Source organism: Equus asinus, chromosome 3, assembly GCF_041296235.1.
Source record: "Equus asinus isolate D_3611 breed Donkey chromosome 3, EquAss-T2T_v2, whole genome shotgun sequence".
Taxonomy (NCBI): Eukaryota; Metazoa; Chordata; class Mammalia; order Perissodactyla; family Equidae; genus Equus; species Equus asinus.
In genome coordinates, this window is record NC_091792.1 from 65,034,658 (window position 1) to 65,051,528 (window position 16,871).

Sequence of the window (16,871 nt, forward strand, 5' to 3'; positions counted from 1 at the left end):
AGTTAGAAATAAAATTGCAAAAACAATAACGCTTTTAAAAAGAATTAAAACTGTTGTATTTTTCATCCCTTTAGAGTTTGATGCTTACTAAGGTAGAAAGCAGAAAAACAGGGTTTTTCATTGGATCTTTATTGCCATTCAAGAAAGTAGATTGGGCAACTTGTTTGGGTTTCTGTTAACGTTGTTATAATTAAGGATGGATGGGACATAGTTTGGCTGTCTTTGCACATTTCATATCCTTTGTAAAAATGTTTTGTGTTCAGAGAAATTCAGAAAGTACTTCTTTGTCCTCAATACTCTTTCTTTTCATTTTTAAGTGACTATGTAACATTTACATCAGTTTCAGATTCATTTACACTTATCTCATCAACTTTCACAGCATAACTCTGGATGTACTAAAATAAAACCAAGCACTCTTGCTTACTAAAGACAGTGAATCTCTGCAGATTCTACCGGACACTTTCTTCTCAGGAGCACAAAGTCATGTTTTACCAAATATAATTAGAACAAAATATCTGCTGAGTTTTCATTCCATTTACAATTCGTTATCCCATCTGAACACTTGGAGTGGCTGGCCTAAGTCTCTCCATTCTGCATGGTTCTTGGTCCCATGTGAATTCCACGACTAAAGCCCAGTGTACTCAAAACTCGTCATCTTCCCTCCCAAATCCAGCTTCCTCTTTTGAGTTCATTTTTTTCAGGAAATGGCACAACCTTTCTCTCGCTGCTCCACCCAGAACCTGGAAGTCATCCTTCACTCTTAATTCTCTCTCCCCTCCCTCCGCCCCACCAAATCCTGTTCATTTCACCTCCAAGCTTTCTAATTTTTTGCTATTTAACTCTCCTCATCTATGCAACATTATTTCTTGTCCGTATTTGTGCAATAACTCCCTAAAATTAGTGGATCTGCCTCTAGACTTGTTTCTCTCCAGTCCGTCATTCACTTAAAGCCAGGGATCTTTCTACACAGGAAGTTTGATCATCTGAATCCCCTTCTCAAAACCTTTCAATGGTCTCTCATTATTTTTAGGAAAAATTTCAAATTTCTTAGTAGATATTACCAGACACTTCTTAACTGGCTTCTATCTTCCTCTTCACTCTTCTTCTTCACTCTTTCCTGCCTGCCTCTCACAAAGGCAAGGAAACTTCCTTCATTTCCCCAAACGTGTGCTGATATTTTTTCCTCCAGAACCTCTATCAGTTTAGCATAATAACAGCTATGATTTATTGAATGTTTTGTCATGTACCAGGGACCAGGCACTGTTCTAAATACGTTCAGTTCTACCACAACGTGATATTTGCATGCAAAAAATCACCACATTGTGCAAAATCACACAATGAAGACCCTTATGGAAGAAATTGAGTTGGGGCACAACACTCGAAAACTTCATCAGCGACATTAAAAAACAGACAGAAAACTGACAAAAAGGGTAGCACATGTCCATATATATTAGATGGTTAAGAAGTACATAAACACTACGGTCAATATGGCACTTTACCTTTAACAAAACTTGAAATTTGCTTGTGGAACTGGGCATCAGAAGGGTTGTAACATTGAGTTATCTTGAAGTGGTAAAAGGAGGATTATCCGATATAGGATGGGAAACTGAAACAACTGACATGGTTCACCATACATGCAGTGGACTGAGGGAGATGGTAGGTGTTTGAGGGGTGTGTTGTCTGCGTGTGTGTGTATTTTGTGTGTTCCCACCATTCAGCTGAGTGCAGTTTTCTGTGTTCATCTACTGTTTCTTGTGGATAAAATCATGTGTAAGCAAATGCAAAATTCAAGTGAATGCTCAAATTGTTCCCTAATCTACAAATCACTTTGGGCCAAATTCCCGTTTTAAAACAAGTGTTACAAAAGAACTTACAGTAAGTTAAATTTTTAAATTTATAAGCCTGATAAAAGCCAAAAAGTTCAGTATTATATTTGTCTCTATTTTATAAAAGTTGAACTAACTTGCTCAAGATACACCTTTAATAATCAAAAGCACCCAGATCAGAAGACAGGCAATCTCTTCCATATCTTTGCTCTTAACCATTATGCTGTATCACTTGTGATATTGTGATATAATAAGGCAAATATACATATTTGATCTTCATCCCCAGGTTCCTGATGCAGAGCTCCTAAAAACGCTGGAATTTCCTGAGTGATAGAGGTGAGAAGAGTGTCTTCGGGTACTCATAATAAGCCCTTTTCAAGCTTACCTGAGTTTATGTTAATGAGGTGACTCTTAGAGGACGGGAGCTCATTACCAGAGGAATCAACTACATGATTAGAGGTTCTGAACTTTCAGCCCTCCATCCCCCACCATCCTCGACCTCCAGGGAGGAGAGAGGGGCTGGGGACTGAGTTAATCAATGGATGGCCAATGATTCAATCACTCATGCCTATGTAATGGTGCCTCTATAGAAACCCTAACTGAAGGGGTTGAGGGCTTCTGAATTGGTGAACACATGGAGGTCCTGGGAGGGCACAGAAGCTCTGCACCTTTCCCCTATACTTTGCCCTATGTATGTCTTGTATATCTTCCATTTTGCTGTTCCTGAGTTGTGTCCTTTACAATAAATCAGTAATAGTAAGTAAAGCATTTTCCTGAGTCCTGTGAGCCATTCTAGCAAATTATTGAACTGGAGGAGAGGGTCATGGGAACCCTTAATTTATTGTTGGTCAGTCAGAAATGGTGGTGGCCCACACTTGCAATTGTCCTATGAAGCAAGTGCAGTCTTGTGGGACTGAGCTTTTCACCTGTGGGATCTGCCCTAACTCTGGGTAGTTAGTGTCAGAATTAAATTGAATTGAATTGTAAGACACTCAGTTGGTGTCTGGAGAGTTGGAGAAATGGGTGGTGTGAGAGAAAAACCCCACATACTTGGTGTCAGAAGTGTTGGTAGTAGGAAACAGTTCAAATATCACTGCATCTTCCAATAGTCTTTATTAGAATTTATATTCCAGTTGTACTGAACAGCACTTTCGAGGAGTCAAACATGGCCTGTCTTCTTGACAACTCATACCCAAAGAAACACTGAAGAATTCACTGAATCAACTGCTTCTCTCCACATCTGGAGGTCTGGGGTTATGTGGTCCTGCACACCCACTGATATCATGATTTGTAGGGAAGAATAATAGGTTTGGAGTCTGACAGGTGTCAAATCCTCTTCTCCAGCGTATAATCTGTGGCCACGGAAACTCAACTTCAATGGATCTATTTCCTTATAGTGTTGCATGTAATAAAAGATATTCTAGGTAAAATGGCAAATAAGATTGCCTCAGTCTTCCTTGTTAATAGCTGAAACTTCACAGTTAAGGATTCATTTCAGGTTAACTATTGTTTTCTTCATAAAGTAAACATAGGCCACTGAATTCCAAGAAACTTCTTTCGAATAAATTTTTCAGATTGCTTTCTTCCAAGGAAGGTAGTAGAAAAGTACTAAGTTCTTTGAAAGAGAGAATGCAATCAAGGAGGAGAATGAATGCAGAAAGGTGACTGAGTTTTCTTGACAAGTTTGCCTCGAGCTGGTCGTATCTGTAGTATCAGCATGTGCCAATCATCCTCTCTGTGGCCTTAGCTTTTGATGCTGTGGTAGCTTCCAGGTCTCACAAAGGCCAAAGGGATATAAAGGGAGCAATATAATGCCAACAAAATTAGCTTCCATATATACAGTATTCATAACATCTTCAACCTTTTACACACAGCTCATTTTAGCCTGACGAGTCTAGTGAATGGGTTGTATTATTCCTATTTAACAGACAAAGAATCTGAGCCCCAGAGCTTGGGTTAATGGATTTTCAAAGAATGTAGAACTAGTTAGTGGCAAGGCAAGACCAGAAACTGGATCTCCTGTCTCCGATTCCAATAGCAATTTCAATTATTTTGCAGTTTCTTCACACAAGAAGAATAACATATTATGAAGTCTTACTCATTGGTTAAGAATCTTTTGGAATTATCTAAAATGTTCAAGCACTGTGGGAACGGTGGGGATGCAAAGACGAGTGCTAGATGGTATGCACCCTCAGCAAGGCCGACTCTGTGGAGCCTGAGAGAAGGGGCTCCTTCCTTCCCAGATCACGGAGCACGGAGGGGCCTGGGCAGGAATCACAGAATGTGTTGGGCTGGTGGTGGCCCTGCATAGAATTTTGCTTTCGGAGAAAACTGGGAAGCAAAGCAATAGTCCAGCTCAGAAGAGGTTAGGTTCTGGGGAGATTATCACGATACAGAGTCAGGTCTCTGGAGGACTATTGGGTTGAGAGTAGAAAGTACGACCTGAGTCACAGAAATAAGGCAGAAGAGAAAGTACTAGAAATTGGACACAGGACTAACAGCAAAAGCAAGTTGGCTGGATGTTGAGTTCCACACAACAATGCACCTTTGATGTTGTCAGCTCCCCCGAGGATACAGTCTTAAACTTATCTTCTAGCTCAACGGTTCTCTGCGTTGAAAAACAACCTACGCAGCAAAATTCAGGTAGGAAACTTTAAAAAACAAAATGTAATACTCAATCTGCACCTCCCAAGGGTGCTTATTTAACTATGGCAGACAGACATCATTGTTGTTGCTTTTAGTTTCTCAAGTGGTTTGAATGTGCAGCCGGGGCTGGGATCGGCTTGGAGCAAAGCTGACCTGCAGGTGGGAAATACCTGGCCGCAGAGCCACGTGGGAGCCAGGAAGGTCTTTAGCACCGACACCAGTACCTGGACTGGTTGGACTGAGTTCTCTGCAGGCCCCAGAAGTCTATGAACCTTTGATCGATAAGACTACACTGAGGAGAGGACAATTCAAGGCACCACCACATCAAACTGGGTTTGAAAGTACTTTTATAATCTCCTCAAACCAGATTTTATACTATGAATTAAGTACTGTGCTCCAAATCTATTTTTGTGAATTCTGAAATATTCTTGTCTCAGAACAACAAAGTCAGCATTAGAAAGCCTATTAAGTAGGTGAAGAGGTGTCAGATGTGTGGCAGGATTTTAAGAAAGTGATAGTAATACCTTCAAGTGATGAGCACAGAATAGAAAAATTGACCAGAATAGCGTTATTTTTTATGCTGGTTTAAAAGATTAAGAATCAAGGTAAGCTCATGACACCAGGTTAATGGGGAAACTATCAAAAAATGTGTCATAAATTACTAAATTTCTCTATTCAGCAAAATCAGTTGGGCAGAGAACTGTTTTCCAGCGTGTACTTCATTTAATACTGATTTCTTACAATTTTATGGACAACGCTAGGTAAAACAAAATGAGACAGGTTTTTTTTAATGCTGGAGTTTTTTGCTTTTTATTGTGAAGATGTTTGTGGTGAATCTCTAAGAAGGAGATGACAGTGAGCTATGTTTCCAAAAATCTCTCTTGCTCTCTCTCTGTAGATTAGTGCTTCAAAAAGCAGACTTTTGGAAGTCCCAGCATAGAGGATTGAGGAAAATGGGAACCACTCAATCTATCTTTCTCAAAACTGCTTCTACTCAGTCCAAATGTTTGGTTACACTCTACGCCTTAGGTCATTTCTCTTGCTGCTGAGTCATAGACCCTGCCAGGCTGGGGGCATCTGCAAGGCCAAGTTCCCTATCGTCAAGGTGCATAAGTGGGAGAAGAAGAAACAGAAGGAGCAGGAGCAAGTGAGAGCCACAAGCCAAGATGGGGACCTGATGTCAGATCTCTTTAACAAGCTAGTAATGAGGCGCAAAGGTATCTTTGGGAAAGGACCTGGGACCCTGCAGCGACTGGCCAGGAGGAGTCTTCCAGCAGACTTCATCCTGCTTTTGCCTTCCCCCACAGCACCACCCGGAGAGCAGGACAAGGATGACTGGGAATCCTAGGGAGCCACTCCTTCCTCCCCTAGAACCCTGACTTAGGCTATCACCCTCACACGGAATCTGCAAGGACAGGCTCCTTGGCTTTGCCGGGTCTCTCAACCCTTGCCGCTCTGGGAGCAACAGGGGTCGTCGAGGACTGTCCCAGGTCTGTGCCTGGACCATCTCCAAGGAGCCTGGAGCCTGGTTTCTGAGGTCAAATGGCTGGGGGAGAGGGGTTTGCTCTCTGCCTGGGCTCCACCCACCCTGGTCACCAGCACATTGTCCTATTCCCTAAAGAGACTGAGATAAAAACAGTGCATGAGTCAGTAAAGAAAAATAATTCAAGAACTGAAAAAAAAAGCCCTTTTCATCTTCGTCTCAAATTAACAAGCTAACATATACTGTAACATAAATGAATAAGCTACTTCTCAATGTGCAAAGAAACAGCCTCTCTGGCCGCTGATGAAAGCAACCCACAACCTTATTCTGCAGTGATACGCTCTCCCGATTTTAGACTTGGCCATATCTGGGCTCTCTGTGGCTCTCTAATTGGTGATTTTCAGCGCTAACCGTCATTATTTTTCCTTACAATACTTCTCATCTCTAAAATGCAGTCTCTGTGTTTCCCATCAGCTTTCTAACAGGTGTTATGCAATTTAAAAATCACCCTGAATAGTAAAGTGGACAAATGAGTTTTCTGTGAGCATGAAAGACAAATTGGGTAAATGGACAAGCCTAGTCTGGGAGCCAGAACTTCAATGAATTTTCCAGCCTCAAATAGAACTAATGCTATTTCACAGCAAGTTATTCTCCGTTCCATTTTAGTAGTATGAATCCTGAATTTAAAATTAGCATGAAAAAGCACTTTCTTGTAGATAGATTTCTGCTTTCAGCTGCATTAAAGTTGCAAAAGCTTTGGTTCAGCGAATACCAACCACATAAAAGCACCACCCTCAGGGTCAGAGAATGTTCCTTTCTTCCCTGCAATCTTCAGAGGGCTGGATCTCCCCAAAACTGTCAGGGAAAAGAAATATTTTCTCTTCTTTCCAGGAAAAAGGAAATTCTAGAGTAAAGAGTAACCACTGAAATAAAGATCTGTAAATCTTCTCACTAAAGTTGGAGGGCAGAGGCCCCGGAGGGAGGGAGTCAGACTGCGGCCACTGTGCAGTTTGTTCTTTCCTGGGGCCCTCAGGAAGACGTGTCTCCTTCAAGGCGGTCCAGTCAGCCCAGCCAAGGGGTGGGACCGAGCCCCCTCTTATTCACATGCGTGATCTAGAGCACACAAATCATCTCCAGAAGCTAAGAGTTAAGTAAATATACAAACAGAAATTAATGAATAGAAAGCCAGTGGAGTTGATAAATAAATCCAAGGGCTCATTCTTTACAAAGACCAACAAAGTACAAGTGCTGTAGCTAATCAGCCTCTGATCCAAAGCCACTTCCTCAGAGACTCCTTTGACGTCTCCACAGCAATTCCACCTGTCTTATGACTCTTATTCCTTCGCTTCCTTTAGTTTCTTCGTAGCACTACGATTCCATTGTGTATCTACTTGTTTCCTTTTTCTTGCCCCCTCTTTGTCTGCAGGATGATCTTCAAAATGGAAGGGCTTTTTTCTGTTTTGTTCACAAAGACACCCTCAGTACCTATTAATTACAGTGCATGGCATATAGTAGGAGCTCAATAATTATTGTTGACTAGATGGATAATAAAGAAGGTAAAGACAACAATGTATGCTCAATAGTAAACATGAGAAAAAATATATGTGTTTGTAATCTTGATACACAGATACTCTATCCTATATCTATATATAGATATAGAATATATATATGAAATCTTGGAAAAATTGGACAAAAATATATAAAATAACAGTCACATGTTAGCTACACTTTATACCAGTAAGTCCCAAATAAACTTAAGATGATAATATTATGCAAAATATAGAATAAAATATATATGACTGTATAATCTTTGGTCTTGAGTTGGGAAAGGTCTTTATAGAAATGATCCCAAGGCAAGCATAGAGAAAAGATTGGTGGTTGTGAATGTCTTAAAACAAAAAGCAAACCAAACTTTTAGAAACAAACTGCAAGAAAGTATTTGCAATACATACTATAAACAAAAGATTAGCATCTTAAAAGAGAAGAGCCTTTAAAATTCAAGAAAAAGATGAGCACCTCTTTCAAAATAGGGAAAATGTAGAAGACGACCAGTAAACATATTAAAATGCTCTGCCTCCAGTTAGCATAGGAATGCAGCTTGATGCAATTCTATTTTCACCTGTTGGTCCAAAAGATAACTAATAAAGGCTAATACCAAGTCTTGGTGAAGATGTGGAGGAAGAGATACTCAAATATGGATGATGGCTTGGCAAATTGAGCCTTCATGGAAAAGAATCTCACATTTGTGTATATTATACAAATATGTATAATTATAACTGTAGGGAAAGAAGAATTATTCTTCTACCCTCTAGATCCTTCTGGCTAGTCTAAGAATTAAACTGACATGAGACAGAATAATAGAAGAAAATCAAACAAAGTTTAATAACATGCATTCATGGGAGAAACCCAGGAAAACTGAGTAACTCACTAAAATGGTGGAAACCACCACCTTAAATGCCATCTTCAGGTAAGGACAAAGAAGGATGTTGGGGGTAGTAGTCTGGGACGTCAAAGAGGAGGAAGGCAATTTACACAGAAATTGAAAAGCAAATATTAGATAAACAAATGTTTGCTGGGCCATCTATAGACAATGTGACTGGAGAGAGAGAACTTTGATAAAATTGGGCTTAGCAAGGATCCTCCCAGTCTATGTACCCAGAGTTGTCTATGGTGATGGCCTCCCCATCATAAATTCTTTTAGGCAGTTAGGGAGAAGTTCAAAGTTTCTGTTAGAGTCTTTTGTCCTTAAAATTAATCAAGCCAAAGAGATATATTTTGGGGTGACCAATTCTGATCCCCCACATAACCATTAACACAGTAGTTTTACCTCTCAGAATTTGTGAGAAAAATGTTAAGGAAATCTGCCAAGATTTAGTTACAAGTACATTAATAACAAGATTGCTTATAGTTGCCCTAAATTAGAAACAAACCAAATATCGATCAATTTTGAATTCATCAAATAAATCATGGTTTATCCATGTGATTCACACAGCCATTAAAAACAATTGGCATTAGATGATGTTGAAGAACTATTCTTAATGTTATTAAGGGTGATAATGGATTGTGGTTATGTTTTCTTTTAAAGTTCTTATCTGTTAGCGATACGTTCAGAAATAAGTGAAATGACATCATATCTTCCCTTGGATTGCTTTAAAATGTCCTACCCTTTCACATTCCAAAAGAATATGGGTACGATAGATGAAAAAAATCTCCTGATTCTTGGGGTCTCTACTGTGTAATTCTGAGCGAGTGATTTAACCTCTCTGTGCTACAGCCCCTATGAGACATGAGGCTCATAGAACTTACTTCTCCAGTTGTCCTGGAGGTTGAAAAGGGCAATGCAGGTACCCAGCTTCCCACAGTGTCTGCAGTCAGATGCCTTCTGGGATGTGGAACATGCAAGATCACAGCAGGGGCTCAGAGGCACTTGGAGAACTAAAAAAGCCCTTAGCCAGCATTACCATTCTGGTTTTGAAGGGTTAGCTCTTTTCTTCCAACAGTTGCCTGGATTTCAATGGCGTAGGACTAGGGAGGCTTGGGTATGACATAACACCGGTGGGGAGAACCCTTGGCTGCTGGGAGAGAGCCAGATACCAGTGAAGAGAGCCCCTGAATGGGTAGAGTGTATCTGATAGAGAAGAAAAAGTGCTTCTTTCAAAATTCTGCCCAAAGCTTCCCCTGTTGCCTATAATGACTCAAAGAGCAGTAGTGACGGGCCAGGAGGTGGTGGGTGGTGGGCTGGTCCAGAGACTGACTTCAAAACCTGCTCTCTAAGCCACTGGCTCCTTCCCCGAAAGCCCCTCCCCACTCTTGGTTTTCCTTCCTGCACGTCATCTTCATTTAAGTAGGACCTTTACTGCCAAATGCAAAGACTGACCAGTATGGGAATTAACCAAGAGGGGCTCTCCAGCCCTCTAACCAACCCAGAGGGCAGGCCCAGGGCACAGGTCTGCTCCAGGGCCCCTCAGGGAAATTTGTCCTGCAGTTACTTTCCAGCTGAAGCAAACATTGGGAGCGACTGATCCTTTTCTTTCCCAATCAGATCCTCGGGGGGCCATGGCTTAATCAACGAAAAGAATAGGGTGGGATTGGGAGGGTCAGTGAAGGGTAGAGAAAAAACGTCCTTGGTCTGCTTTGAATTAGGCTTAATAAAAGACGAAGTGCAGTAGATGAGCAGAGGGTGGAAGGAGGCCAAATCATTCTTTTTATCTAAAACATTCAAACTGACCTCCAAAGCACTGGGTAACCAGACAGCTGTGGCTTCTAATATAGGCTTCAAGTGAGACACGATGGAGGGGAAGATTTCGTTCTTTTAGCTCTATACGCTTATGCCATATCCTCAACACGAAGTCACTGTTTCCTTCGTGAATGACTATTGCCAACCCTACCACGTTGCCTCTCATAGAAGCAAAACTGCACAGCTTCTCAATTTTAGTCATTCCCTCATTTAGGCACATTTTTTAAAGAAGAAGGAAGATTTCATTTTTACTAATAATCTGGGAATGTGGGCTTTAAGGAAGGCTGTTATCCTATTTCGAATCCTCCACCCACATCCTCTGTTATTTCAGCCACACCCTTAATGTGTAGAAGATGAGTAACAAAACCCCTGGGAATAGCGAGCATAAGGAAATTAGTGCAGGAAAACGCAATCATCCAGAAACACTGATTGTGCTTCGGACAACGTAACCAGGGATCATGTGTCGGTTTCCTAGGGCTGCCATAACAAAGTGCTGCAGACCAGGGGGCTTCAACAAACAGACATTTATTTCCTCACAGCTCTGGAGGCTAGAAGTCTGAGGTCAAGGTGTCGGCAAGGGCGATCTCTCCTTGGCTTGTAGATGGCTGTCTTCCCCTTGCAAGACTTACACCAACTTGGACTTCCCTCTGTGGGTGCCTGTGTCCTAATCTTCTCTTTTTATATAAGGACAACTGTTATGTTGGATTAGGGCTCACCATTATGGCTTAATTTTACCTTAATTACCTCTGTAAAGGTCCTATCTCCAAATACAGTCACATTCTGAGATACTAGGGGGTTAGGACTTCAACCTAGGATTTTGGGAGGACACAATTCAACCCATAATACTCACCCTTCTGGCCACCAAAATTCATGTCCTCATATGCAAAAAACTTCACCTCGTTCCAACAGCCCCCAAAGTCAACCTATTCCAGCAACAACTTGAAGTCCAAAATCTTATCTAAATATCACCCAAATCAGATATGGGTGAGTCTCTAGATGTGATTCACCCTAATTCAAGATTCCTCTCCAGCTGTGGACCTGCAAAACCTGAAAACAAGTTCTCTGCTTCCAAAATACGTGGTGGGACAGACATAGGATAAACATTCCCATTCCACAACGAAGAAGTAGGAAATAAGGAAGGCATCACAGGTCCACGCAAGTCTGAGAGATGGTAGGGAAAATTCCCTTATATTTCAAGGCTCAGAACAGTTCTTGGCCTGGTGCGCTGTCCTCTGGGCCCACACAGGTGGCGCTTCTGCCTTTCAGACCCTCAGGGCAGCGGCCCTGATTGCACAGACCATGTGGTTTGGAGAGAGGAGCGCTCAACTGAAGAGACACGAGGTGTGACTCTCATCAATAACCAGCTTTCTGAACTTGAACACGATGTTCAGCATCTCAGCCTCACAGTTTCCTCATCTGTAAGATGAGATGGCTATCATCTGTGAGGCTCTTTCTTATCTCTAAAATTATTTAGTTTTATAGGGAACATTAGACTTCCTTTTTGACAATTTCTGTCCCAAAAGAAGATAGATGGTAAATGATTGCAAAATATAAAGGTGCAATAATATATAGGACACATTTTCTGTCTACGAAGATCACTAACATGATTGTTACAAAATAGTAAAGAAGTGGCCACTTTTCAGTATTCCTAATCAAGCAGTAAATCAATAAAGCTTGAAACTGAATTTGAATTCATGCTTAATACAATACAATGCAGACTTTTAAGTTTGATCCAAAAATATGAAGTTCTGGTGCCTGTTTCCAGACCTGGCGAGTACTGTAGCTCAGATCGCCACTGTGGGAAGCACTCTGCAACCAAATCCCATCTTTCAAATCTAGGGGAAAATTATGTTTCCAGTGACACTTGGCACATCCTTTAGCAACTAACTGTCTGCTCATTCAGTAATTCTCCAGTTCTCCAGTTCAAATCCCCAACTTTTCTCTTTAAGATGTAGGCAGGAAATGTTTCAGCAGGGAAATTAGAAAAAATGCAGAGGAGTTAGAATAAGAGCTGATTCACACCATTAGAAAAATGTGACTCAGCAGGAGGTGAAACTCAATTCTAAGAACCCTGAGGCTGGCGAGTCTCAAAGGCTGCATGCATCAGAGTGCAGTCCTCTCGTTAGACAGCAAATTGTGCCAATGAATTAATTAGGACTGTCACTACTTACTAATACTAAAAGAAACTCAAGAAGGTCCCTTCAGCATCTTCAGCAATCCAAATCTCTAAAAGTTTAGATTCTTCTTCATTCCAAGTATTCCATCAAGTAGAATCCAGGCCATAGGTTAACACTGGTCACTGACAAAGCTGAGCACGGTACTGGGGTCTTCTGTATTGGAGTGGTGATTGTGCATATTGTAGACCACTGGCGTTATTGGAAATTAGAGACAGGAAGAGATTTAGAAGTTGTCCAAGTCAATATTGTCACTGAATGGACAGATCTCAGATTCAGGAAAGTGAAGCTCCTTGTCCAGGTCACCCAGAAGACACAGGAGGTCTTTTCCCACCATGTTCAACATTCTTTCAACTACACTGACTCTACGTATACCACAAGATAGGAAGGATTTTGCCTCTTGTGTGGGTTTTTTTTGGTGTTTTTATTTTATTATGAAGAAAGTATATCTGACATCTCTATTCTTCATCTCTACAGAGACCAGAAGAAGGGAGAGGTGAAGGTTTCAGCAAAAGTATAGTTAATTTAAGAAAAAAAATTATCTATCTATGTATATCTATAAATACACCTTTCTGTATATATTCAACAATGCTCATGCTCATGTACATAAATGTGTGTGTACATTCAACAATGCTCATATATGTGTGTGTGTGTGTGTATGCATTGTTGAATATTTGGACATCCTTTATAAAAAGGATCAGCTAGTTTTAGGCCTGGAAACAGCTTTCATTTTGCTGAAATGATTATTCCAGATAAAAGGCACATGGGGGGTGGGGAGGAGTTGCATTTGGAACAAACCAACCATGGCTTGAATTTGCTCATGTCCCTTGTTCAACAGTGTGTTCTAGCCACAGTATCAGAGTTGTTTAGAGAGTAAATGGCTGACATTCAGAGTGCCTACATAATTGCCTGGCAACCTGGTAGGTGATTAACTGTTTCCCACAAAAGAAGTATCCGTCGTGCTCCTGGGGAAGACGACAGAGTCAGCACGGTCCTCCCTCCAAGTCCTCCCCGCCAGTGCGGCTGGACAAGCGGAATGGAACAATTAGAGGAATCCACCTAGCGCTGGATCCTAGAGAAGGGAGCCACCTACTCCCCAGAAGTTTTGAGGAATTGCTTTTAGATTTCACGCCTCTGGAGCTGATAACTGATTCACAGATCCTCATATTGAGAGAGTGACTAGCGGTAGCAGAAAAGGAAAATGGATTCCAGTAGAAGGCCTCCTACAGCTGCTGACACGAAGGAACAAGAAGTGGAGGCATATGAATGGGCCTTAGGAGAAAGAAATCATCGCACCAGAAACTCCCCTTCTAATGCAGATCAAAAGACCTGTACCAGGGGAATGCCGTTTGACCTCAGAATAATGGCAGCCACCGAAATCTAAATCTCTCCACACGACACGCCCCAAACACCTAAGATCAGCAAGGAGCGCAAATAATGCCACACATGACCAGTGCTTTCAGCACAGAAAATGTTACTACCCTCAAATTACCTGTAAGCAGGGAAATAAACAGCAAATCCCAACAGAGCTTGAGCTCCAGCTGCTACTACAAGCAGCAAAATCTCTCTCTGTATTCCTCACTCCCCAAGAAAGAAGAAAAACCAATACTCAGTATTAAAATACCCAGCACAGGCCTGAGACGTGAATGTTCACAGCATCAGCTACACGTGAGTGGCTTGAAAGTGAGCGGAACTGGAGGCGGCTGCCTCAGAGAATCGCTGTGTCCAGGGGAGGAGGAAATAGAGACAGAGAGGTCCTCCTAAGTGATGTGGCAATGAAGGGAAAGAAGAAAGAGAGGAAATTAAACAGGCTGCAGAAATGAAAGAGAACAAGGCATACCAACCTTTCCCTTTCCTTTCCCAACATTATCCGTTAAAGGAAATGCGTTTCATTATACTGGCTGTAAAATCCCCAGGAATAGTAAGTATCAGACCAACTTTACACAGAGTCACTGAAAGAAGAAAGCAGAAAATGAGAATTACTCCCCAAAATCAGTCAAAAAGCAGAAGAGAGAATTAAAACAATACTCCCAACTGAATTAAATACCCTCGAACAGGCATCTAAACACATTTTTAAAACTTGAATGTGCAAATTAATGTGAACATGCAAAACACAGAAAGAAACGGAACAAGAGCTAATCAAGATCAGGAAGGAAATTAAAGGCAATGCAAAAAAATCAACTCAGAAATAAAGAATACATGGTGACTGCGGTTAATAACACTGCACGGTGCACTCGCAATCTGCCGAGAGCAGATCTTAAGCGTTCCCACCACAGACAAAAAAAACGGTAACCATGCGAGGTGACAGATGTGCTAATCAACTTGATTCTGGTAATCATTTCACAATGTATATGTACGTCAAAGCGTCACACTGCTCACCTAAAATATATAAATTTTATTTGACAGTTATAGTTCAATAAAGCCAGAGGTAAAAAAGAAATGAATAATAAATTAAAAAGTCCCTAAATGGAACAAATAAAAACTTAATAGAGGTTAATGAAGAAAGGCAGAAAAATAACTAACACTAAAAATGAGATAAACAAGTAAAAGGAGGTGGAGAAAAATTGGTTGAAAATAAGGCTGAAAAGAAGATTCAACATATATAATTGGAGACCCTGAAGAAGAAAAACAAAACAATGACATAGAACTGGTATTTAAAACTATAATTTGAGAAAACTTTGCAGAAAGATTAGAAATAGAAATACCGTATGATCCAGCTATCCAACTACTGGATATTTATCCAAAGAACTTGAAATCAACAATCCAAAAAGATTTATGCATCTGTATGTTCACCACAGCATTATTCACTATAGCCAAGATGTGGAAGCAACCCAAGTGCCCATCAACAGATGAATGGATAAAGAAGATGTGGTATACATATACAATGGAATACTACTCAGCCTTAAAAAGACAAAACTGTGCCATTTGTGACAACATGGATGGACTTTGAGGGTATTATGCTAAGTGAAATAAGTGAGACAGAGAAGTACAAATACCATATGATTTCACTCATATGTGGAAGATAAATAAACATATAGAGAAGGAGAACAGATTGGTGGTTACCAGAGGGGAAGAGGGTGGGGGACGGGTGAAAAAGGCAAAGGGGCACATATGGTGATGGATAAAAATTAGAGTATTGATAGTGAACACGCAGTCTATACAGAAACTGAAATGTAACAATGTAACATGAAATTACACAATGTTATAAGCCAATATGACCTCAATAAAATAATAAAAAAAGAAAAGAAAACTTTGCAGAAATAAGAGAAAACTCTAATCTACATATTGAAAGGCACACCATATACCTCAGAAAATTGACTCTGAATGATCAATTCTGAAGCAAATTCCAGAAAAACAATTAGATTTTCAAGGCAATGAAAAAACCCTCTGGGCCTCCAGACAAAAAGCCCAAACAACTAAGAAGAAGACATTTAGGTTGGCACGAGACTTCTCAAGAGAAATATACAAAGCACAGAAACAGTGAAGCAGCATTTTTAAGAAACAAAAAAAAAAACCAAACAAACAAACGAAGAAAGTGAGAAGCCAAGGATTCTCTATCCGGCTAGGTGATTCTCGAAGTGTCAATGCTATGGGGGACAATTTTAACCCCCACATCCTAAGGGAATGCTGTACTCTATCTGGAAAAATCTGGAGGAGGAATGTCATCCTACTAAGAAATGACTGAGGAATCTTTGGCAAAAGGATTATGGTGAGCATTTAATATATTCGTTTTAATATCTAAAACTAAAACAAGGGTGAAGACTTGGATTGAAAAATTATATGCAAATATTGTATTTTCTGATAAAGTAGAAAGTATATGACTAAAATAGAAGTGAGGAAAAGGAATTTAAAGGAAGCAAAACAAAATCATCGTGATGTATAGGTAATCCATGAGAGTTAAAGGATACCTTTAAAACTGATGTGGTAGGCAGAATAATGACCCCCCCAAAGATGTCCGTGCCTGAATCCTGAAACCTATGACAATGTCAAGCTATATGGCAAAAGGAACAGTACAGATGGAGTACTGTTAAGATGAGGTAAAAATGGGGAGATTATTCTCAATTATCTGGATGGGCCCACTGTAATCACACGGCCTCATAAAAGTGGGAGAAGAGGGTACTCTCAGTCAGAGAGATGGTGATGGAAGAAGGGACAGGAGAGATTGGAAGCGTGAGAGAGACCTGATGGGTTGTTGGCTCTGAAGGTGGAGGAAGAGGGCTATGAGTCAAGAAGTGTGGGTAATGTCTAGAAGCTAGAAATGGCCTCAACTGACAGCCAGCAAGCAAAAGACCTCAGTCCCAGGATCACAAGGAACCGAATTCTGCCAACAATCTGCGTGAGCAAGGAACTGGACTCTTCCTGGAGCCTCCAGAATGGACTGCAGCCTTGATGTCACCTCAATCAACAACTGTAAGATAAATTTGTTTTAAGCCACTAAGTTTGTGGTGTTTCGTTATGGCAGCAAGGGAAAACTAATATAATTTAAAAAACCAGGAAATAGGGGC